At 42.8% G+C, this 25,381-nt stretch overlaps 1 long non-coding RNA gene across 2 annotated transcripts; it reads right to left on the bottom strand.

The window, feature by feature from the left end:
- Positions 1 to 1,354: 1,354 nt before the first annotated feature.
- On the bottom strand, positions 1,355 to 25,381 carry LOC104876030. 2 transcript variants are annotated; one of them, XR_784231.1, is made up of 5 exons: positions 25,317 to 25,381; positions 25,090 to 25,176; positions 23,585 to 23,714; positions 20,899 to 21,124; positions 1,355 to 1,612 (listed from the first exon to the last, which is right to left on the bottom strand). It is a non-coding gene; the product is annotated as an uncharacterized LOC104876030 (long non-coding RNA). The 2 variants fall into 2 exon arrangements; XR_784230.1 differs by lacking the exon at positions 25,317 to 25,381 and having other exon boundaries at positions 25,090 to 25,291.

Below are 25,381 nucleotides of genomic sequence, written 5' to 3'. Positions count from 1 at the left end.
GTACCTTTTACTACAGTAAATGCATATCACTTTCATTTGAAAGTGTCCTTTCTGATGAAACCTTTGGATTTCTACAAAGCCCTGTGTTAAAGGACTCCTTTAGATGTTGTTTTATGGAGCTAGAGAGAGGTAGTGACGGGGCACATAGGTCAGACTTGGGGGACACAATGACCATCACAGTTAGGGGTGTTGCTTAGCTGAGAAATATCTCCATGTGGGATGGAGGTACTTGTGCCTGTCATGTGCATCCCTGGTTACACTCACAGGGCCATCCTGGAGAGGGGGTAGGAAAAGGCTCCAGGAATAGGCACAATTGTACTAGCTCCAGGGAACCTACAGTGGGTCCTAATGACCACACATGCACGCGCGCGCACACACACACACACACACACACACACACACACACACACACACACTCACAGTTCCCAACTGACAGCAAAGACTGCGCATCCATTTAACAGTGGTGGCACAATTGTACTAGCTCCAGGGAACCTACAGTGGGTCCTAATGACCACACATGCACGCGCGCACACACACACACACTCACAGTTCCCAACTGACAGCAAAGACTGCGCATCCATTTAACAGTGATGTACAGGGCGGGCAGGCAGAGAGGGAGTTGTGTGACTGACAAGTCCTTCCAAGTTCCATTTAAAAGGTGGGAGGGGAAAATGGTCTCCTGACTCAGTCCCGGACCTCCCAATCAAATTAGCTGCTTTCAGTCTTGGTTGTTGCCTAGCTGCTGGTTGCCTTGCACAGGATGTGGTTGAAGCTGGTGGAATAATAACAACTCCTGGGGCCTGCACCATGCAGTACTATTTATGCTACCGTGTCAAAGCTCTTCTTGTCCATGACCCTTCTCAAGGCTTACACCTTGCCCTCCTCTGATCCTGACCAAACTTGCTGCCCACTGCGAGCATTATTTGCAAGTTGCTAGAAGCTATTGCACATTAAAAGACTCTGCCTTTCCCAAGGAGCCTGGCAGAGAGTGACAAGAGAACTTCTGGGCTCTGCCACCTGGCTTCCCCTGGAGAGCTAGTAAGGTCAATATCAGGGGTGCAGATGGAGACTGTTAAGGAGAGAAGGCTGAGCAAGCTGACTCACACGTTTCTTGTCGCTGACCCTGCCACCCCACACATAGCAGGAGGAGGCACCTACCGGGTCATTAAGCTACCGCGAGCACTGGCTGTGCCCTGATTTCACCTAGAGGTGACCCCCAAAGGCAGTGGCACTCACAGTGCACCATGCTCTGATCCTACTTGCTGGTCATTTTGCCAAGGAGGTGAAATCCTTCCGGAGAGCCTGCGGATTGGAGTTGCAATAACTAAAGATCAAACCGGGGTCAGGTGTCATGACAAGCCACCATTATTACACCAAAGGGCCAGGAAGCTGAGGGCGTTTTCTCCTGAGTTAGCTGCGGTGTTTTGGTGGTGGTATTTTGTTGTTTGATGATGGTGTTGCTGTTAAAATTTGTTGTTTTCAAGTTCTTACTAAGCTCATAAGCACTGTCGGTGGTTCCTTGTGCAGAAAGCATGTGGTCTCTGGGTCCAACAGAGCAAGGCTTGCTGCCTGCCTCTGTTACAGGTGCTGTGCTCTTGGATGGTTTTCACACCTAGCAAGGAAACAAACGCAAGCAAAACTGATATGATAATACCTCAAACAAATGGCCCAGCTTATTACTAGTCCTAAGATAAAACAGGCAGAAGACTCTTCAAGAGTAGAACCAGATCCAGCCTATGTTACCAGGAGTCATCCAGAGATTTGTCCAAGATCTGCCTGGTCCACAGGAGGCGCAGCTGCCTAGGGAGTCCCCCATGCTTTCTGCACCAAAAAGCTACACCTGTCCCCCGGAGGTGGCGTGAGAGTCAGGCACAGCAGCTCTGGCCTTGTCCCTTTCAGAAACACATCTGACTGTGGGTACCATCAACTGTCTTAAGATGGAGAAGCTCGGCCTCAGAAACCTTATGCTATTTGCCAAAGTTCTCAGACTTCTCTGAATTTGTGACCGTCACATTGCGCCAGGATTGAGAGACAAGAGTGGGACAAAATTGCAAGGAGCCAGGTGTTTCAGTTTGTGGGCACATGAAGGGAGGCCACAGAAACCAGATTTGGAAAGATTTAGCTTCTAAAAAATAAAATAAAAATGTATATTTATTTAGAAGCATTTAAAATGTCAAAATGCAATTGCAAGCTTATTTTTTGCAATTTCAGAATGATATTCAGTTAATAGAATACCATTTTGTGTAAGCTGTGTCAGAGACAGCTGCAGATGAAAGAAACAATCTTGTGCTGCATACCAAGGAGAACCTGCCTCAAATTCCCATACAATTTACAACCTCCAGGCAATACCAGACAGTGTTGATGGTTATTAAAAACACCACAAGGACAAAGCTATCTAAAGACACTTCAATAGTGTCTTCATTATTTTTTTTTTCTTTTTGGTACTGGGGATCGAACTCAGGACCTTGTGCTTATGAGGCAGGCGCGGTGCCACTGAGCTAAATCCCCAGCCCTGTAGTGTCTTCACTATTTAAAAAAAAAAAAAAAAAGATACTACAGCTTTAAAATCAAATTTACACATCATTCCATTTTAATCGCTTTCTTTCAAGAGTGAGGTGTGGGGGTCCTGGCTGAGGGGTGAATGGTTAAACAAGAAGAAGTTCAGCTTAGTGGAGCATGTTGTGTCTGCCGGCTGTCCTTCCCCTTTCCCCGAGAAAGGTGCATGGCCTTGACACAGTTCCTTGTCCAAACTGCTTTTCTTCTTTTGCTTTTTTCTTTTGTTCTCTTACACCAATACTCTAAATAAAAGCCTGTTCTTGGCTTTGGTGCTACTCCTGGGAGTCCCTCTAACTTAGCTAAGTCCTCCCGGCTGAAATACCCTTCGGGGCCCTCTGTGATTAAACTGAGTCTCAGCTCTGAGTAATCTTTCATTCTCTAGACCACCGTGGTCGCACTGCTACAGTGAGGTGCTGAGGGTTTAAATGCTTTATACTGAAGTAAAAGTTCCACTAGAACAAACTAATCATCCTAATTTTCCTTCTCTTCCCTTTTCTTGATTTTTCTCATCCTTGACAAATTCCCTTTTTTCTTTTTTTTTTTCTCTTCTACATCAGGCTTTTCTTTGGCGCATATGCAGCAAAGTCCTTTCTGTACTTTTCCTTCACCTTAGCAGCTGTCTTTTTCTAAGGTTGCCTCTCAGCTGCAGCAGTGTCATTCCGCATCTCTCCCAGCTGCTCTGCAGTGTCAGCAGTGGAGAGGCCAGATGTGCTCCTTTGATTTGGGAGCGATACTCAGAAAAGGACAGGAATCAGAAGTTTGGAGGAGGCCTTCTGGGTGCTTTGGGATCCTTGAACTCTTTGGTTTTGCTGCAGAAGGGATTTAAGTTTTTATCTCTCTTTCATAACAGCTAATGTCTTCCTTTTCCATGACTTTGCATTTCCTTTTCTCCTTAGAAGACACAGTCTACTTTTGGAGCACTTCTTAGAAACTCTGAGAAGCTAAGCAGAGTCCTTCAGTGTTTCTTGTCGGGCTCCTTCTCGGCTTCTTAGGAGCTCCTTTGCCCATGTTTATCTGTTTTTCCGCAGTGAAGCACAGGATTGCCCAGTGCTGTCTCTGTGGAGCTCAGGGTAGTGCCGGGCTATGAGAGCGGGAACCAGATGTAGCCTCCTGGGCTTGAAGGAGCACCTCACACACCCAAACCTCACCTGTGCTGGCCTTGGACCCGAGAAGCTGGGTTAGCTACTGGGTGAATATTCAAGTTCTAATAGGGCTACTGTTGTGCTGTCAATGATTGCACGAGTTTAAGAGCTAATATCCCTTTGGCCTGGTGCCAATGCAAAAGGGTTATTTGCTCAATAAAGCCTCGAGGTGAAGGGAAGCGAAATTTACAACAAAGGCAACTCATTACTGTCCAGAACAGCCATTCTCTGGCCTTGAACTTGTATATTTCATTTGTTGGAATGTTCATTTAAACAGTCACCAAAAATGGAGAGAAGCTTAAAATAAAAGTAAATATTGGCTATGTAGTGAGAAAATGTTAAGTATCCTGAAAATCTCTTGGCCTATTTCTTTCCATTCAATTCTTTTATGTAAATCGCTTCCTCCCTGTGCCTTGGGCATAATAAATATTCATTGACAGAAGGAAAGAAATTGTGCAAATGGGAGGGAAACTGAAATGCAGAGATTTCCAGACCTTGCTCTCACTGGCAACGTGTATTTTCCTAGTAAAGGTTAATGGGAAATTGATCCATAAATCAATCAATGGAAGATATTCAGAAATAGCACGTTTCTTGTCTATTTGCTGAAAACTATGGAAACTGCTTACTCTCCCAAGTCCCCATGATAAGTGGAGTTGGTTCAACCTATGGACTCCTAAGAATGACACTGTCACCTCTGTGCCATGCACCTTGTGGATATTGACAGTGATACAAAAAGAAAAAAGGCTCCAGGTAGAAATCACTTGCCAATGAAGAGAATCAAGTATGGAAGGAGCTTACTTACTGCCCCAGACGCTGCTGAAGTCATTCAAACTTTCCAACCCTAAACCTGCCTCCCTGTTCCTTCCCTCCAAAACCACTCTAAAAGCTCTTTCTGTCACTCCCTCTGCCCCTGACTGACCCTGTTGCTTCCTGTGTAGTCCCCATGGGATGCAATGCTTTCTCCTCTTGGAATCTGTGAGAGTAACAAGTTTTTTTTTTTTTTTTTGGTGACGTGTTGGCCTCACTATACCTGATAATAATAATAAGTAATAATAAGACCTATATCTCAATCCACACACCCAGGCTCATCCCTGAGTCATAACCTGAGTCAAGAAGGCCAAACCACTAAAGGAAGATGTTACCTCCTGTTTATTGTTAATATTGGTGTTCTCAAAGAGAAATTTAGGTCTTTGGAAGTTGTGTTAGTCAGCTTCCCATCGCTGTAACAAATACCTGAGATAATCAACTTGGAGAGAAGGTTTATTTTGGCTCATGGTTTTAGAGGTTTTGGCCCATGATCCACTAGCCTAGTGCCTTGAATCTGTGGTGAGGCAGCCTGTCATGGCAGGAGCAGAAACGTTCACTTACGATGACCAAGAAACAAAAAGAGAAGACGAAGGGACTTTTTGAGGCCACTTCCCCAGGGACCTAAGAACCTCTGCCAAAGCCCAACTCTTTAAGGTTTCCACCACCTCCCAGCAGCAGCATACTGGGGGCCACACCTTTACCACATGAGCTTTTGGGGGCTCTCAACATCCAAACCATAACAAGCGTATATTCCCAGGGGATGAGGAATGAGACAATCTGCTCCCGGAACTCCTCATCCTCTCTAAGACCCAGGTAGGAACCGTTCCTTTCCCACTTCATTTTGATGACATTGTGCTGATGAAAAGGGGGGATGTTAGGATGTTTAGGGGACCTTAATTTGCACGGTCATCAAAAGTGACTTAGAAAAGGTTGTGAACACCAGACAGAAACAAAGTCATGCTTCTGCCCTGGTTGACAATGGTACTTCTTCCAGAAAGGGCTCTTCTGCTATAGATCAAAGCTGTAAATTAGGGGTGAAGTTAGCTACCCAGAGACAGCTGGCCAAATGAGAACACTTCTAAGAGATAACTAAGCCAAAGCTTTGGATGAAAATAATAATTAACCACCAGAATAACCTTTTCAGCCTCTGTCCCCACACTGCTCCGGGCTGACATACAGGATGCTGCATTTCCTGCAGCAGTTCTCACCCCAACCCCACAGTGATGAAAAGCAGCTGACACAAAAGAGCTTCGCACTTCAGTTCTGATACGCTGATCCTCTCTAGCTTGAAGTGACTTTTGAACATGGGTAGAAAAACACCATGTCACCTCCTAAAACCCAAGCCCTAAAATACCACTCAAACCCCACATTTTCTTTTAAGGATGTGCTTTTCAAAGGAGTCTTAGTCACCCAAGACACAGCCTGCTTTCGATTCTCTGAGTCATGTAGTTATTAGGGGCTTAGCTGTCCACGTGGGGCCCCACTAGTCACTGTCATTATGAGCTTCCATTATTTGTGCCTTGGTAATTGATGGATTGTCACTGGGGACTGCAGAATAGACCATATGCTGTACTTAGGCACACCTAACCCAAATTGTGCATATCCAGGGCTTCCAGAAGAAGATAGAGCATAGCAGGAATAATAGTCAGCTTTCTGTCACTATAACAAAATACCTGACATAGGCTACTTATGAGGTAAAAAGAGGTTTACTTTTTGGCTTATGGTTCTGGAGGTTCTAAGACCAAGATCAGGCAGCTGTACTGGTTTAAGCCTTTGGCTAGGATGGCAGATGGCAATGGCAGGAGTGTATAATGAAGCAAGTGCTCACATCTCAAACTAGGCGAGAGAGAGAGAGAAGGCAACTGGCATCCCACAGTCCTTTGCAGGGGTACCCTCCCAGTGACCAAAGGACCTCCCACAGTGTGCCACCTCCGAAGAGAGCCACTGTGGGGGACCAGTCTTTTACATAGGGGCCATAGCAGTGGGTCAGCAAAATGAGTTAGTGTTCCTCTTTTCAGTATCAAACTACTCTTTGTCTGGAATGGGGGTGGCACTGATTCTGTAAACAGGGGCACCTCTAAGCTACGCCTCTGTAGTGCTTCTCTGGTGCTGAATCCCAACCTCCTGTACATCGGCTGCCTGCTTTGCATCTCCATGTGGATCCCAACAGGGCATCTCAATTAAGCAACCTATGCCCAGAGTTAAACTTTACTTACCCAGAACTCTTCTTCCCCCATATTTCCCGAGTTCAGCGGTGTGTCACTACCTCCTACACATGTCTCAGTTCTGCCCACATTTGTGTGCCCCTCCTATCAGACCACCAGTTTTCTCTGAGGGTGCTATGATAGCCTCCTCACTGGCCCCTGCATCCGCTCTATCTCCCCTATAAGTCATTCTTCCCATGGGAGCCGGAGTGATTTTTTTTTAATGCATCAGACAGATCACGTCTGTCAAGAAAATTTTCTATTAAGAATAAATGTTCAAGGCAGGCATGGTGGCACACGCCTGTAATCCCAGCACTCGGGAGACTGAGGTAGGAGGGTTGCTGTGAGTTTGAGACCAGCTTGGGCTACATAGTAAATTCCAGATCAGTCTCAACTATATAGTGAGACCCTGTCTCAAACCGCCCCCCACCAAAAAAAAAGTTCAGGGCTGGGGATTTAGCTCAGTGGTGCCACCATCTGCCTTGTAAGCACAAGGTCCCAAGTTCGATCCCCAGTACCACACACACAAAAAAGATAAATGTTCAAGACACTTATTACAATGAACACGTCAGAGTCATTTATTTCAATCAGGTATGAAAGAAGAAAGCCACAGAGTTGAAGAGTTGATACTTTCTTGGGGGGAAAATAAAAAGAATTCAAATCCCAAGGAATTACAGATAGTGGGCTGAGTACAGTTTTCTATGCCAGTCAATTAGTGTGCTTTAGGATGACATTGCACTTTTAAAGTCTGGATGTGTCTTTTACATTTTTAGCCAGCACACCTTCACCAGGGCAAGAATGGAATGAGACTCAATCCCACAAAAATGGGCCTTCACCTCCAATATGGGTTAGAACTGATGTTCTAAGAGTCTTTACATAGAATATCCTCTAAGATATTCCTAGCCTTTCCCTCAATAATGAGCTATAAAAGGGTTTTCAGCTCAGGGCCTGTCTCTCCATGACAACTGAGTTACGTCTTTCACCTTCCTGAGGTTCTTTGCTAACAGCTGCTTGTTAGAGTCCCACAATGTCTGAGTTCAGCATAATTTGTAATACTTTTTAATAACTATCAGAATGATAGGTCTTGCAGTTTCCCATTAACAAGGGTGACATTTCCAATTTCCAGCATCCACACGTTATTCCTTTGCCTTATACCATTGTAGTTTTACTTTTTAAAATAAACATTTCTTCTCCTGGGACAGCACCCTCTCCTCCAACCAACGGGCCTTCTTTCTCCTCCTCCTCACATACTCCAAACTTTTAGAGGATTCTTTTTACTTCCTTCTGTCTGAATGCTTTTCCTGGGCTCTTTCTGGTACCTAATTCTTCAAGTCAAATTAAGCATCAGTTTGGTCTACCCGTGTCCGCTGAGAATGTATTGAGCTGCAAGTGGGAGAACCAGCCTGGGTGTAGCACTTAAAAAGTAGAGGTGTATTTTTCTTTCATGAGCCAGCTTGAGAGGTAGCTACTGGCTTTAGCTCAGCTGCTTGAGGACGTCATTCAGGACTTGGCCCCTAGGAGCATTCTACCCTGTCAGACTTTCATCTTCATGCTTGTGTTCATCATCTCAAGAGGACTCTTGCCAGTTCAGATGGCTCATTTATTTTGTTTGAGGCCGGGAGCATGGGGAAAAGGCAAAAGACTTTTTCCTCACCAAGCAGGAACTGAAGCCTCCCTTATCTCACCAGCCCACTGGCCCTTTCATCTTACTAGGTTGTTCAAGGCAAATACCTACAACATCCATGAAACGCTGTCACTGAGTTACCTAGGGGTCCCTTAGGCCTGGAGCGCAGATACCTGAGCTCAGTCTAAGCCCTGCCATTCACGGTGAGGACTTCAGAGATGTTAGCCTTTCCTGAGCCCCAGCTTCCCCCATTGGTTATATGAGGTGGGTTACTAAAACCACAGAGTAGTCCTGTTACCCACACTAACAGGTACTGAGCAACTGATGTGTAGGGAGTGGCCAAAAGAAGGAGCAGTAGGAATTTTTGTCAGCATTGTGCTAAGCTGCTGCATTTGTTGTCATTTGTTACAGCAGCAAATGACTAATTGATACACTCAGTGGTATTAGTACTTAATATGTACTTCTATTGGCTTTTTCCCCTTCCCTATCTCTCCCCGCTCTCGAACTCCTTCTTTCCAGTATTACAGTTGCCTACACCCACGTCCTGTCCTCAGGTGCTTTTTTAAAGAGTACCCGAGCTCAGATCACGGACCTTCGAGTGCCTGTCTTCCCGCCGCCGTACCTCACCTTCAGTGATTCTGGAATTCATTCAGGGAGGAAGTAAGATCCTTAAAACTCCAAGCTTCTGGGCAAGTTTACAAATAATTTTTTAAAACCTATATCTTTTTCAAGTAAATAAATAATGTTGTATTTGGCTTCCGGTTATTTAAAAACCGTGATCATTTTAAGTTACATATTTTGTTGATTATTATTTCTCAGTAAACATTGTCACCATGATGTATATGATTTGGAAGGAACTCCATGCCTGAAAGAAACATTATTTCCAACTACAGTATTTTAACTGAGCTCACCTCTTTTGAAATTGCATGATGGTAAAATTGATACTGTTGAGAAATATTAGTCATTGCTGGCATTAGGGAGAACATTATCCTCAGAAGAATGCAGCACGGGGAGCTTCATCAGTCTGACAAAGGACATGTCTATGACAAGTGTTTGATCACCTTCCTCCCATTTTAAAATCATAGCCCATGTGCAGGAGCTAGGTAGTGACTCGCAAGGCAGCACAGATTCTGAGATGTGGCAGCCGATCTAGTGGCAGACACAACACGAGCCTTACACTACCTAACGGCTCAGTCGCCAGTCGCCTCCAAGCTTCTTTGTGACACTGTTTTTCAATACTACGATTACCCTGCTCAAGTCTGGACAGGGGCAGATCATGCTTTTTATAAGAATTAATATTGAAAATTTATTAGAAGCAAGTCTGCTCAGAAATTATCTTCTGTACACACAGCTGCCTTAGGACAGAGGTTGCTATAAATAGTAAGCAAGGCAGTGACTCCCGGGCTCTAATCCAATCTTTGGTAACTTGTGTCATTGGTTCCTTGAGAAGGCAAGGGGCAGCTGTCTGCAGCGTTTGCTCTGAGCGACTGCAGGGAGGCCGGACCACGTCACCATCCCCAAGGCCACCTGCCAGCTACACTGTGCCTCCTCAGCTCAAGGGGCATCTTTAAAAAGTATGGGTGTGAAAGAAAAACTGTAGTTCATCCACCCATCTCAAATGAGGCAGAAGGCTTTGGTTGAGCCAGATGATAAGTAAACAAGCACATAAAACCCCCACCCATGTGACCATCCTCAGTCACACGTAGGGTGCAGCCTTCGAGCTGTGAGTCTCCACTGTCAGCATCAAGTGACTGCGGGACATGTGGCCAAGTCCACTGAAGAAGCAGGTAAATGTGGGCCTTGGAAATGCTCCCTTGACATCCCAGCTACTCGGGATGCTGAGGCAGGAGGGTGTTGAGTTCAGGCCAGCCTGGATAACTGTCTCAAAATGAAAGGGTGGGGATGTGCTAGAACTCTTCTGAGCTCCACCCCCAGTACCAAAAAGAAAAATGTTAAAACTTTGTTCCAAGGTACTGCATAAACTAGCCAAGCCATAAAAGAGCCATGAGCTAAGAGTGGGAATTTTAGGGGCCAGGGATTTAGCTCAGTGGTTCTGCCGCCTGCCTCACAAGCACAAGGTCCTGAGTTTGATCCCCAGTACCAAAAAAAAGAAAAAAATAAATAAAAGAGTGGGAATTTATATAACTCTGCGTCAAAGAGAAGAAGAGAGAACATGGGAGAGGGAAGGGATAAGGCTTCGTTCCAGCTCCTGGAATTGGTTCTGAGTAAGATTTTGGAGTGTAAAGTTCTCCTTGGCCCCTCTCCATCTCTGTTGGAGACCCTTCTTCCCCCAGGGGACCTTGGCCCCCTTGGAGCCCACAACTGTGGTGTCTGTAGGTCAGGCAGATTTCCACTCCAAACCTTCCCTTTTCATCACCATCACCCTGTCCCACGCCCCTGTTCTCTGCACCCTGTTGTCTGCCTGGCGACTCAGGGGTAGGGACTGGCAAAGAAGTCATAGGAACTAGCTAAGCCCTTACATCTTTGAGAGAAAACCGTTTCTCTCTTCGGGCAACGCTACACAACTGGCACTTCAATACTGGGACCCAAACCGCTATGAGTGCGTGGCAGTGTCTCTACCCCTACCCTCATGGCCATGGCCTCTGCCTGGTGGCTGTCTTCTGGCACATCCTGGCTGCCTCCACTTGCTTGCTTGCTTGTCCTCTCATGCAGGTTTGATTCAAGGTCACCAACTCAGAAACGCTGTACTATCTATAAAGTGTTGATAAAGAATGTAAGCTCCATGTGACAAACCAGTCTTTTTGTGGAGGGGGAAAACTGCCCTCTCCACCCTTTCTCAAAGACAGAACTCACACATCATGTGGCCATGTTGGAGTCCCTCTGTTTAGCAAGTATTGTTTTGTTTTCTGTGGCAGCCTCAGGCCCCAAACCATGGATGGCTTGAAGTCACAGACAAATGGTTTCTTGAGTAACTTTTGCCTTTTTACTGTTAGAAGTTATATATAAGTGGCTATGATATTTTATTTCAAAGGGCTGATCATCCACCCAGAATACAATATTAAAAGTGACTTTAGAACTTATACATTTAAATTAGAAGGTTTTTTTCAAGAGGAACTAAGAAGTTAACTGAAAAGGTTGTTATCCACAATGTCCCCGCAAAAGGTGTTGTAGCTAGCTGGTGGGCTTATGAAAGTGAATCACAAGGTCTCGAACCTCATCAGTGGATTAATCCATTGATCCATTGATGAGTTCATAGTTTAATGGGCGTATTAGGGGGTGAGATCCACTTGGATATAGCAGGTCACCAGGACATGGCTTTAAAAGCTTTATCATGTCCCTGGCCCCTTTGGGGCTCTTGAGTAGCTTTTGTCCGCCATGTTCTTTCCACCATGTTTCCGCCTCGGAGCCAGCGGACCATGGACTGATACTTCTCAAACCATGAGTCAAAAGAGACCTTTAAGTTGGTTTTTACCTCAGATATCTCATCCCAGTGACAGAAAGCACTGGGCCCCTGAAGGATCAACTAGAGAAAGATTTAGAAATGGAAAACCAGGAAGCAAGTAAAAGTCTGCCTTTTATAAGCGTCTGCCTCCTCTCCCCTGTCCAGCAAAACCTCTTTCAGTGTTCCAGCTACCCAACCCCAACAAGGTCCATTTCTCATCCACTGCTCATCAGAAAAGAATTCACCAAACAGTTGGAAAATAATGGCTCCAACTTAAAACATTTAGGTTTCCAGGAGAGGTGAGATTCATCTGTAGAAATGAAGCTCCCAATTTCGCTTTCTTTCGGAAAGCTGTCCCTAACACCCAGGACCATGTTCATCGCTCCATTTGAAGGTCCCACAAGGCCCTGTACCTGTCTCCACCTTGCGTCTGCCACATTTCATGACAGATTGTTAAGTTCCAGAGGCGCAGGACATCCCCCAAGCTCTGAGGGTAGGGTAGTTCTTTTTTTTTGGTAGTTCTTGATTTAGAGCTGGTGCTTATAATCCCTGTAGGAAGGGACAAATGAATGAGTGGCTGCAATCTGTTTCCCCTGGTGGGCAAGACACCTCAAGGGCAGTGGTGGCTCACTATTCATTTTATATATGTAGCACAATAGCACAGAGTCAAAGTAGCCCTCCATCACCATACTGCCTAGTTAAAATTCCAAATTTTACCACTTAGTAGCCGACTGTGACTCAGTCTCCTTTCCTTTATAAAAGGGATATAATGATAGTTCACTTACCTCATGGGACAAAGTGATGATTAAAGTACGTAGACAGGTTCCTACCACCTAGGCATTAGCTATTATTGTTGTTTGGGTTTTGTGTTTGTTTTTCTCTGTTCTGAGGATCGAACTTGGGACCTTGCATTTGCGAGCTATTATTGTTGCTATTAGTGGAATTCTCAGCACCTGCATAGCAGAGATTCGTAAATGGTCTCAATGAGCGTTGGCCACAGGTGTGCTAGGTAAAATGGTACAAATCCTCCTTTTCTCCAAAGCCCACCTCTTTTATGAACACCAACAGTGGGCTCTGAGCACAGAAGATAAGATGAGGAGGAGGAAAACTATAAAATATAAACTCCATCAATCACCTCAGTTCCAGGTAGGGAATACTTTTGCTATGTTGTTCTCTGAAACAGTACTCATGTCCATGGAATTTTTACCATATTTCCTTAGGTAACCACCCAAAATTGACTCCCTTTCACCAAAGATTTAGCCTCTGAGTAAACAAAGAATACAGTTAAACACACTCAGGTTTATAACTCTTATGTTTGCTGTCTTAGTCCTTTTGGGTTTCTATAACAAAATACCACAAACTGGCTAGTTTATCATAGCAGAAAGTTATTTCTCACAGTTCTGGGGGCTGGGATGTCGAAGATTAAGGCAGAATTGGCATCTCATAAGGACCTGCTTTCTTGTTTGTAGGCAGCATCTCCTTGCTGTGTCCTCACATAGTGGAAGGAGCAGCTAGCTCTCTGGGGTCTCTTTTATAAGGGTACTAGTGCCAGGCATAAGAACACTGCCCTCGAGACTGATTCACCTCCTAGAGGACCCGCTTCTAATGCCATGACATTGAAGGGTCGGATGTCAACATACGAAGCAGGGGAAACCCTTGAGGCTATAGCATTTGTCTCATCTTAAAAGTCATCGTCTCTCTCTGTTGCCCAAGCTAGTCTCAAATTCTTGAGTGCAAGGGACCCCAACTTCCAGGGTAGCATGGTAGCACATGCCTCCATGCCTGGCTTCAAGTTTTGATCTTAATCTTCAAGAAGAGAACACACTTAGGGCCAGGGATTTAGCTCAGTGGTTCTGCCGCCTGCTTCACAAGCTCAAGGTCCCATGTTCAATCCCTGATACCAAAAAAAGAAGAGAACACATTCAAGTCAAACCTTGAACTACCCACAACCAAATTACCACTTGAAAATTAATCCTAGTCAAGTTTCTCATCCGATGTACCAAAACATCCCAAAGTTGCAGTGGTCCGCTGGTAATTTATCTTCAAGTATACACTTGTAAAGCAAATACTGGGTCTCAGATTGATTTTTGAAATTTATGGAAAAGATTCTTCAAAGGAAATAAGAATGTCGTAAAAATGTGTAACCTTAACAAAAGCACATTTCTTAACTTTTCCTGTTTTGGATCACCTGAACTAGATCAGAAATGAGGAAAGGCTCCAGTTAATTTATTTTCTTTCTGTTGCAATGAAATGACTCTATATAATATGAAGTTGCCATACACACAAATACACAATAAAGTCTGCTTTGTTCTTTGTTTTTCATAACTTTTAATTGTCTATTATAATTTAATTATTTATAGTCCATGTTCTTTGTACTAGCATTTAAGTGTCACACGGGCCTTACTGTTATTGTTTGGCTTTGTTCACTGCCATACTAACAGTACCTGGTACATAGTACTCATTCAATTTTTAAAAATTGTTGCAATTTGACTCAGTGGTTCTGCTGCCTGTGTTATAAGTGCAAGGGCCTGAGTTCAATCCCCAGTACCAAAAATAAAAAATAAAATAAAAATTGTTGCAAAAGAAATTGTCTTTTGAGAAAAAGTATATTCTTGAAGTGAAATTCAAGCATCTAGACAAATTCTAGAGGCTTGTAAAAAGCTCCTGTTGTCTAGAGCTCAGACTAGCATTTTCCAGAGCAGAAGCAAGGTACTAACAGGAAAATTCTAAAGGGGAAGAAGGGCCAGTGGTTACACCATCGAGATAAGGAAGATTAGAGGAGTAATTGCTCAGTGACCGTGAGGGGAGGTGACTTTTGCTTTTACACAGGAACAAAAAGGAAACCAGAATAAAAATAGAAACCTTTATGAAAAATTCTCGTTTGGTAAAAGATGCTCAAGAAGGGAAAAACACGATTATAAACTGAGCCTTCAAGTACGAAGTGTTTGGTTTCCATCTCACATAGTATGAGGCAAATTCTTTCAAAGGCAAAAATTTGCTGCCAATGACTATGTGACTAACTACCATGTAAGGAAGTGTGGTTATTGAATGTGTGGTCTAAGTATGAGTGTCACTGAGTCTGCCCTTTAGCCTGGGCCACAAGCGTGACTTTGGGCTTAGTTGCTCTAAGTTTCACGTTCCTTGTGTGTACAAAGGACATAACAAGGTGTACTTTCTCCTCACTGGGTGGTTTTGATGACAAAATGAGAAAACATGTGGAGGAGCCATGGCTGATGAGTGTTAGGACAGCTCAGAAGGCACTAGCTGTTGTTATAATCATCAGCAGATCCCGCCACGATGGGGCTCAAACTCTGGGTATATGTCCTACAGGAGCATCTGTCTTTCCTAGACTGTGACCCGTGAAGATCTGGTCACTCTCTCCCAAGATGCCTTGCTTTCTCCCAGGGTCTGACCTTTGCGTTTCCTGTCCACTCTGTCACTGTAGTCGACCACTTTCCATGTTCATTCATCACTGCATCTGCAACCTGGCAGAAGGCCTAGCTGCAGTAGGAGCTCAAGGAACACATTAAAATAACATTACTTAATAATAATGCTAATATTTTACCTCTGTCTTTAAAAGCTACATTTTACCAATTAACATGACTATCTTTTTTAACAGCATCTAGAATAAACACCGTAATAGAAATCTGAACACTTTTAAAAAACTGTCAGACAAAAAGTCCAAATATTGTATCACAGCATAAGTCTGGGGAAACAGCACTGGAAAAGCTGAGACAAAACTAATCATTTGTGCTTGAAGTTCAGACACTGAAACATTAAAAACCTAAGACTTGTTTCTGACCAAAATGGAGTTGCAAGGATTAGATTTGCCATTATACCTGAGATAGAAAATGTGAAACAAAAGCTCGAAAGCACTAGGTACCGAGCAATAGAGCGTTATGTCTCTGAGAGACGGGAACGGAAGTGAGTCTTCCATGGCCCTCCCATGAGGCTTTTCAGGCCACGGCACAGTGAGGGGAAGTCCTGCAGACACCGAGTGCAGGAGATGCAGCTGAGAGGCAGGGTCCAGAGGGACTGGAGCTCCCAGGGCAGGACGCCGCAGAGAGGGCGTTGCTCAGGGAGAGAAACGGGGATCCCCCTTGGGACTTCAGCTTTGTGTTTCTCAGTATGTACAGGTCAGGCCACTCCTGGGGGCTGGGGAAAAAACTGCTCAAAAGGAGAGTTAGTACATCTAGTACTCAAACCTGTCCAAGAATAGTATCTCTTTCCGCCAGCCAGTCAGGAAACTTTCTGATTCACAGGCCACAGGTAGAGCGCAAGAGACCTTGGTTAGTGGGGAAAAATCGGCCCTGAACTGAGTAACGGCTCTCCACTTACCTAATGCATCTCAAAACCAAGACCTAAAGGGATCAATTTGCTCTCAAATAACTTCTTTGCATTCTAGAACCAAGCTCAATAATATAGGAATACAAAACTATCCAACAAGATAACAGTCACATCACCCATGTTAGGGACTTAATGTTTGTGTCTTCCTCCTCCAAAGAAATTCTTGTGCTCAAATCCTAACTCCCTCTATGATTGTATTTGGAGATGGGCTTCGGGGAGGTGCCCGGGTCATCATGGGGTAGGGTCTCCGTGAGTGGGATCGATGCCCTTAGAAAAATGCACATGGGAGTTTGCTTTTCCTCTCTCTGCCCTCTGCCATGTGAAGAATCGGGGGGTAGTGAGCAGTCCATTATCCACAAGAGGGGCCTCACCAGAATCAATCATGCTGGCATCCTGATCCTGAATTCCCAGTCTCCAACAACTTCTGAGAAGTAAATTTTTGCTGTTTACGAGCCACCCAGTCTACGGTCATTTGTTAAATCAGGCCAAGTTGACTAAGACAATCTGCAATCCAATTTTTAAAAATTATCAGGCACACACAGCAGCAATAAAATGTGATTCATGGTGAAAATAAATAAAAATCAATTGCATTTCTGTATACTAACAATGAGTAATTGTAAATTAAAAATTTTAAAACACCATTATTTACAAGAAAGTTAAACATAGGAAATAGGAATAAATCTGGCAAGAGATGTGAAAGTCTTCTAAACACTAAAAATATTGTTGATAGTAATTAAGTCCTACAAAAATGAAGAGAAATAGCACGTTTGTGATTCAGAAGAATAATTTTATTAAGACATTCATTCTTCTCAAATTGATCTTCCCAAATAAATTCAACTTGTTGCCCCTCAAAATACCAGAATGTTTGTTTTCATAGAAACTGACAAGCTGATTCTACACTTCGAGGAACTCAGAATGCTCAAAACAACTTTGAAAAAAAAGAACAAGGCCAGGGACTTGGCTCAGTGGCACTGCACCTGCCTGGCAAGGGCAAGGTCCTGAGTTCGATCCCTGGTTCCAGAAAAAAAAAAAACAAAAACTAAAAAACAAGAACAAAGCTGAAGGACTAACACAACCTGATTTCAAAATGTATTGCAACATCACACTAACAAAGACAAATAGTATGGTCATAAAGATAGCAATGTAGCAAAATAGAGAGTCCAGAAATATATATATATATGGCAACTGATTTTTAACAAAAGTATAAAGGTAATGCAGTGAAGCAAGGATAACTTCTTCAAAATGGTGCTAGAACAACTGAATGTTCATATGACTTTGAATCAAACATATTATGTACAAAAATTAACACAAAATGAGTCACAGGCCTACATGTAAAACCTAAAATGTAAAATAAGAATAGTATCTCTTTCCGCCAGCCAGTCAGGAAACTTTCTGATTCACAGGCCACAGGTAGAGTGCAAGAGACCTTGGTTAGTGGGGAAAAATCGGCCCTGAGCTGAGTAACGGCTCTCCACTTACCTAATGCATCTCAAAACCAAGACCTAAAGGGATCAATTTGCTCTCAAATAACTTCTTTGCATTCTAGAACCAAGCTCAATAATATAGGAATACAAAACTATCCAACAAGATAACAGTCACATCACCCATGTTAGGGACTTAATGTTTGTGTCTTCCTCCTCCAAAGAAATTCTTGTGCTCAAATCCTAACTCCCTCTATGATTGTATTTGGAGATGGGCTTCGGGGAGGTGCCCGGGTCATCATGGGGTAGGGTCTCCGTGAGTGGGATCGATGCCCTTAGAAAAATGCACATGGGAGTTTGCTTTTCCTCTCTCTGCCCTCTGCCATGTGAAGAATCGGGGGGTAGTGAGCAGTCCATTATCCACAAGAGGGGCCTCACCAGAATCAATCATGCTGGCATCCTGATCCTGAATTCCCAGTCTCCAACAACTTCTGAGAAGTAAATTTTTGCTGTTTACGAGCCACCCAGTCTACGGTCATTTGTTAAATCAGGCCAAGTTGACTAAGACAATCTGCAATCCAATTTTTAAAAATTATCAGGCACACACAGCAGCAATAAAATGTGATTCATGGTGAAAATAAATAAAAATCAATTGCATTTCTGTATACTAACAATGAGTAATTGTAAATTAAAAATTTTAAAACACCATTATTTACAAGAAAGTTAAACATAGGAAATAGGAATAAATCTGGCAAGAGATGTGAAAGTCTTCTAAACACTAAAAATATTGTTGATAGTAATTAAGTCCTACAAAAATGAAGAGAAATAGCACGTTTGTGATTCAGAAGAATAATTTTATTAAGACATTCATTCTTCTCAAATTGATCTTCCCAAATAAATTCAACTTGTTGCCCCTCAAAATACCAGAATGTTTGTTTTCATAGAAACTGACAAGCTGATTCTACACTTCGAGGAACTCAGAATGCTCAAAACAACTTTGAAAAAAAAGAACAAGGCCAGGGACTTGGCTCAGTGGCACTGCACCTGCCTGGCAAGGGCAAGGTCCTGAGTTCGATCCCTGGTTCCAGAAAAAAAAAAAACAAAAACTAAAAAACAAGAACAAAGCTGAAGGACTAACACAACCTGATTTCAAAATGTATTGCAACATCACACTAACAAAGACAAATAGTATGGTCATAAAGATAGCAATGTAGCAAAATAGAGAGTCCAGAAATATATATATATATGGCAACTGATTTTTAACAAAAGTATAAAGGTAATGCAGTGAAGCAAGGATAACTTCTTCAAAATGGTGCTAGAACAACTGAATGTTCATATGACTTTGAATCAAACGTATTATGTACAAAAATTAACACAAAATGAGTCACAGGCCTACATGTAAAACCTAAAATGTAAAATTTCTATAAGAAAACTGAAAACTTTTTTTTGGCTTGGATACTACTCAGTAATAGAAATGAATAAACCATTGGTATGCGCTCCAACTTGAATGCCAACTACACAGAAAGAAAGCACGAGGACTTCATCTTATAAGATTCCATTATATGAAATTCTAGAAAAGGCAAAATGATTTACAGTGCTTGAAATCAGAGGTGCAGTGGCTTATGGATGGCTTGGGGCATAGAGGGACTGGAGGGAAGGATGACAAAGGGACCCAAGAAAACTTCCTGGGTGATGATGATATGTTCACTATCTTGATTGTCTGATATTTCCCCCAATTTCTACATATATCAAAATTTATCAAATAATAGGCCTCTCATATGTAGAGTGTGTTGGATATCAAAGTATTTATTTCTTTAAAAATTATCTGCAGGTAATATTCTTAACCTTCAGGCCTGAGCTCAGTCAAGATGACTTCTCAGATATAACTGAGGAGAAGGACAGGTCTTTTTTTTTTTCCTCATTGAGTTTATTGGTACATTTTAGGTACGCAGTGCAGTTACATTCGTTATTGGGAACTTGTACCCTTACATGACAGGTCTTGGTTCTCATTTTTTCCCCTTGTCCCTGCCTGAAAGCCATGTGGTACACAAATGCTTTCATTTTATCATAGGAATAGCTGGAGTTCTAGCACTCGACCCAGGGGAACGTTTAACACATGTATAACTAAGGTACCGCTAAAACCCGCTGAAAGGTAAAAATGTGATTTCCCAGTAAGTTGTATTTAAGAGCTGATGAGAAAGATGGGAGAGCAAGTATACACAGAGGAAGGTAGAAGAACCATGAAGCAAGCCCTCCCCTAAAAATGGTCCAGAGAACAGCGATCTAATGGTGACTCAGAGTCTGAGTTATGCCAGAGTCGTTGAGCTCAGACTGCTGAACAGAGACAAAATCAAACTGGCATGGGTAAAATGCTCACTTCTGGCGGAAAAGCTGCCTGTAAATTGGATCCTAGAAGGAAAGCAATTTAACTTATGCAGACACAAGTGAACTTAAAACAGGAATGAAAAAGCTTCTATAACTCACACGAAATATTTAGTAGCTTCAATTTTTATTGTTATTGCTGAGTTCAATTCACAAAAAAACAAAAATATTTCTCTAATACCTAAGGCTGTTAAGCTTTAGGATAAATCATAGAGGCAATGAAACCTCTTTTTCCAAAAAACAAAAATCTTTATCATTTGGATACAGAATGGATCTATTCAGAATGAGATCTCTGCAGATTTTTCAAGAAACCAAGGAATGGATGAGATTACCAGCAAGGCTGCCTCTTTGTTTATGACCTTTTATATTTAAACTGTAATGAGCATCATGCCTTCCATACCTTCCATAAAGCCTTAATAAAGGGCCACTAAATAATTTCCTCCTTATCATAAGAATTCAATGTGAACAACATAGAGGAAATATTTAGTGTCAACTTGCGAATGGGGAAAACATATTTGGAAGTTCTATCCTACTGGTGAAACACTGTGGATATCCACGCAAGAAACAAATACAGATGGTTCAACTCAGTGAATTTTTTAGCTTTATCATGGTGCAAAGGTGCAAACATGGTACACATTCAGTAGAAACTACACTTTGATTATTTATTTACTTGATGCTCTGTAGCTTAGGCTTAGTAAATGAATTTTTTACTTAAGGGTGCTTTTATAAGCTCATGTTGAGTTGAAAAGCATCTGTCAGTCACTAAATTTTTATTATTTCCTAGATGTGTGCAGAGGTGAAGAAACCAAACATGGGCCCTCTGACTTCATGGAGTCCGTGGTGGGGAGGGGGGGATCCCAAAATAAGTACACAATTACACATTGTAATAAGTCGAACAGATTGTGTATCCAAGGAGGCAGGGAAAGCTCCCTGTGCTGCCTAGCTGTGATTTTTGTTCTCTCCAGAAACAAGGAAGGCATTGCTCCACTGCCCCCTAATTGTAGCCACTCACTGTGTTCTTGCATTAGTAGTAATTATGTGCACTTGACGTTGTCATGCTCCGAGTGCAGCAGCCAGCCCGACGAGCCTGGCTCACTTTTCCCTCTGCTTAATCCCGCAGGTGCTGACAGGCAGGGCAGAGGTATGCGCTGCAAGCAGAGGCTGCCCCTGCAGGCGAGGCCACAGGGAGCCCTGAGCTCCTGGGTATGCAGAGCCGATCCTGAAGATCTGCATCAGTCCTGTAAATCATACACATAAAATTTAGCCATGATTATGTAAGCAGGGTCTGAGTATAGCTGGGGGAGAGAAAGGAGAGCTTTGCTGCAACAGCAGGAGGATTTTTAATTATTTCTAGCTTCCTTTCCTGTCCCTACTGAACGCCTGACCCCTCCTGTGTACCCTGCATCCCAAAGCCACGTCTTAAGGACACTCCAGAGAATTCTCAGGCTTCTTCCGTGATCAGTGGCTTACCTGAAAAGATGAGTGATAAGCAAGGTGATTCTCCATTATGTCTTTTTGTGCTTTGATCGTGATTATCACTGCACTAGTTAAGTCTACCTTTTGATTTTCAAATACTAATGCAAATCATGAATGTGATAAAAAGGCTTTTAAACACCAAATGGATCAGAAGAGTAATGGAGTAAAGGCTTTCAGAATGGATTTCAGTAAACCATGACAAGACTTCTCAGTGCCATTTTAAAAAAATCTCTACTAATATTTGTATAGCAGATGTTAAAGAAATCCCAGGGTATGCTATGGGGAATTGGATACAAAAACATGCATTATGTCAGGTTAACAGAAAATATCTACTCTGACATAATATCTACACACAGATGCTCAATAAATGCCCATGGCATTTGCACCAAGAAATTATCATGAAGTACATGGCCCCCTTTTTTGACGTCAAATAATTTCATAGGCCCCCACTTGCAGACATTGAACTCTTACGTGATTGAAAATAATAAAAAATAAAGTCACTATGTGTTTAGATTTATATAAGAAATGTTCTCCAAAGCCTCATGTACATAGGTGGAGTATCTACTCTGACATAATATCTACACACAGATGCTCAATAAATGCCCATGGCATTTGCACCAAGAAATTATCATGAAGTACATGGCCCCCTTTTTTGATGTCAAATAATTTCATAGGCCCCCACTTGCAGACATTGAACTCTTACGTGATTGAAAATATGTGAAAATAATAAAAAATAAAGTCACTATGTGTTTAGATTTATATAAGAAATGTTCCCCAAAGCCTCATGTACTCATAGGTGGAGATTTTGTAAAGCGGTTTCATTACGGGGCTTATAGTCGACTTAATGTTGGAGATGGGGTCTGGTGGGAAGAGGGGGGGTCATTGGGGGCGTGACCTGGAAGGTTCTGTCTCTTCCCTCCTCCCCCCTTGATCTCCTTCCTGTCTGCCCTGCCATGAACAGCCCATCTCTACCGCGCCGTCATAGCCAGCCAAGTGTGGAATGAAACCTCTACCAACTGTGAAGTAAACCTTTCCTCCTCTAAGTTATGGGTATCAGGTACTGTGTCTCAGCAATGAAATAGTAATTAAGACACTGTAAATTTCATTCAAAGCTTGTACAAGTACAAACCCTGGCCCGCTAAGGCTGTGAGGTTTAGAGTCCTCTCCCACCTTGATGGGCTGTGAGTGAAATGGCAGATCAAAGTTCACTTTCCATAAATATTTAAATAAGGTCACAATTAGTGGGGCTTTTCTGTGACAGAACCTTGCACTTGGGAGGCAGGTGGCAGCACCACTGAGCTAAATTCCCCACCCTCTGTGACTATTTAAATGTACTGCGTACTATAACCCAAAAAGCTATAGAAAATCAAATGACCTCCAGTTTAATTATCTTGTGAACTATTTTGGAAATGGAACATAGCTTTCCATTAGATGTTTTGGTGGTTCCTAAGACATCATTATCGATCAGAGAGCATCATATTAATCTTAAATGAACTATTAAATTAATAAGCTTCCATAGCTGAGATTCAGCTGGGAAATTCATTTGGGAAAGTATTTAAAACTATCAAGCACATGAATGTCTGAAAAGATACGAAGATTGTGTGACAAAATGGAAAGAAAATAAAGACAAAAACGAGGAAACAATGTCTCAGTACAAAAGGTATGTGAGTCTTATAACTATCAACTCTTAGATAATTTGGCTGAAGATACAAAAAGAAAAATAAATATGCTTCCTTCAATAAGATTCCTTTAAAACAAGAATACAGGGAGAAAAATTACAGAGATGAAACCAACTCCAAAGGCCATCAGACTGGGCCTTGAAAGTGCAGGTAAGAGCCCATCTGTGGTTGACAGAAGTTTTACAAACTCCTGGGGAATCTGTTATGAACCTAAAATAGAAAATCCCAAGAGCTGTTCGTATTTGTTTCTGAAGAAGCAAAGAAAAATTAAACCCAGGGCCTCCGCTAGCCTGATTCACCACTGTGCACTTTCCCCAGCTCAGCCCCCACCTCACAGCAGGCTGACACTTGCGCTATGACTGACTGATGCTCACATTGTTTAGGAAATATCATTGTTGGCCCTTTTGCAAGGCTCTAAAGGGCTCATCACTGTGCAAGCAGCATTCATGCTCAGCCTGCTATACAGTTTGCGCGATGACTCCTTCTTCCTGAGTCGGATGCTCAGCAGACGAAACCCTGGTGGTAGCCCGAGCTGTGACACACCTGTGACTGTGGACCAGTCCTGGCTGCTCCTGGGAGCTTCGCTGATGCCTGGGCTCCACCCGCAGAGATTCTGATTTCATTGGTTTGGGAGTGGCCTGGCCGTCAGGATCCCCGTGTTGCAAGGTTCTCCCTAGGAAATTGACATTGGTACAGTGCGTAGGTGTCACATGTACAGATTTGTACACCCACCACTGCAATTAAGATTATTCCATCATTACAAAGATTTCCCTTGCAATACCTCTTCATGGTATCACCTCCAACAGCTTCTCACCACCACCCATGACCCCTCACGAACGCTAATCTATTCTACATCTCTGTTTGTCCTTTCAAGAATGTTATATAAAAGAGAATATTATACAAATGCCCCCTTTTGAGACTGGAGTTTTTCATCAGCATGATGCACTTGAGATTCATCTAAGTTTCTGCATGCATCAATAGTTCATTCCTTTTCATTGCTGCTACAGATGTACCACAGTTTGGGGCTACTAAAAATAAAGTTGCCATGATCATTGTGTAAAGGTTTGTGGGTGGGAAGATAAGTTTTCATTGCTAGATTGTAAAGTATTTAGTTTCTAAAGAAACTGCCAAACAGTTTTCCAGAGTGGCTGTACCATTTTACTTTCCCACCAGCAATGACAAGACATTTAATTTCTCCTCATTCTTGCCAACAGTTGTCATTGCTCTATGTTTTATTTAAGCCATTCTGCTAGGTGTATAGCAAAATTCAACTGCGCTTTAGTTTACTGTTCCTCCATGGCCACTGGTATTGAACATCTTTTCATGTGCCTCTTTCCCATCTGTCTGTCCTTCTCAGTGAACTATACCTTGATGACTTTTGCCCATTTTTTAATTAAATCTGGGCATGGGCCAGGGAGATTGGGAAATTAAAATAGAGAACTGAAAGAGTTCTCTAGCGCATCTAAAATGCAGCCAAATTTTGGAAGCCCTGCCATATTATAACCTCTCTGTGTGGTTACACTCTAAACTTCAGTTGTAACACGGATGCTAAAATTAAAATAAGGCCAGTCTAGGTGCCAACAAATTAAATATGGAAATATGGATGCAGTCCAAGGGAAAGGGAATGGAAGGTGTTTTCCATGACCTCAGATTGTTTGCATATTCTCACCACAGGGCTGGAAGAGGATAGTTCCAGAAGTGTCACCCAAATACCTCTGGCTTCAGAATTGTGTGTGTCTGTGTACATAGAGGCGAGCACCTATGTGTAACATGGTGGCTTCCAGGCCCCTACTGAATCAGAGAGTATCAGTCAGGTTTCTGGCACTAGGACAAAAGTACCCAGCATACACAGTTTAAAGAAGAATGGATGTATTTTGCTCATGATTTCAGACCATGGTTGGTGGACTCCAAGGCAGAAACGTCATGGCGGAACCTGGCAAGGAAAGCTGCTCACCCCAGGAGAAAGCAGAGAGACAGAGTGGAAGAGCCCAACAGAAAGGACAGGACTAGAGACAAGACACACCCTCCAAAGGCAAGTCTCCGCTTACCTTCCTCCTCCAACTAGGCCCCACGGTTAATAGCCATTCAGCTATGTCCTCATCAGTAGACTGACCAGTGGAGTACTGTAACCTGAACTGTACACGTGGAGCTGCTTGTACATAGAGAAAGCAGAGCTCCCTGACATGGTAAACTGTATAAGTTAAAATTTATTTCCACCCTGCTACTTGGAACTCTGTGGTTATGGGAAAATAAGCCACACCCTTTAAATACACACATGTGGCCCCAAGTCTGTTTCCATAGCCACCTCTCCATGCCCATTCAGGTGAAGGCTCTTTTGTG

Source organism: Fukomys damarensis, unplaced genomic scaffold, assembly GCF_012274545.1.
Source record: "Fukomys damarensis isolate Sample0158 unplaced genomic scaffold, DMR_v1.0_HiC HiC_scaffold_30, whole genome shotgun sequence".
Taxonomy (NCBI): Eukaryota; Metazoa; Chordata; class Mammalia; order Rodentia; family Bathyergidae; genus Fukomys; species Fukomys damarensis.
Note: the sequence above shows the minus strand (reverse complement) of the source record. Positions and strands in the feature narration are given on the sequence as shown.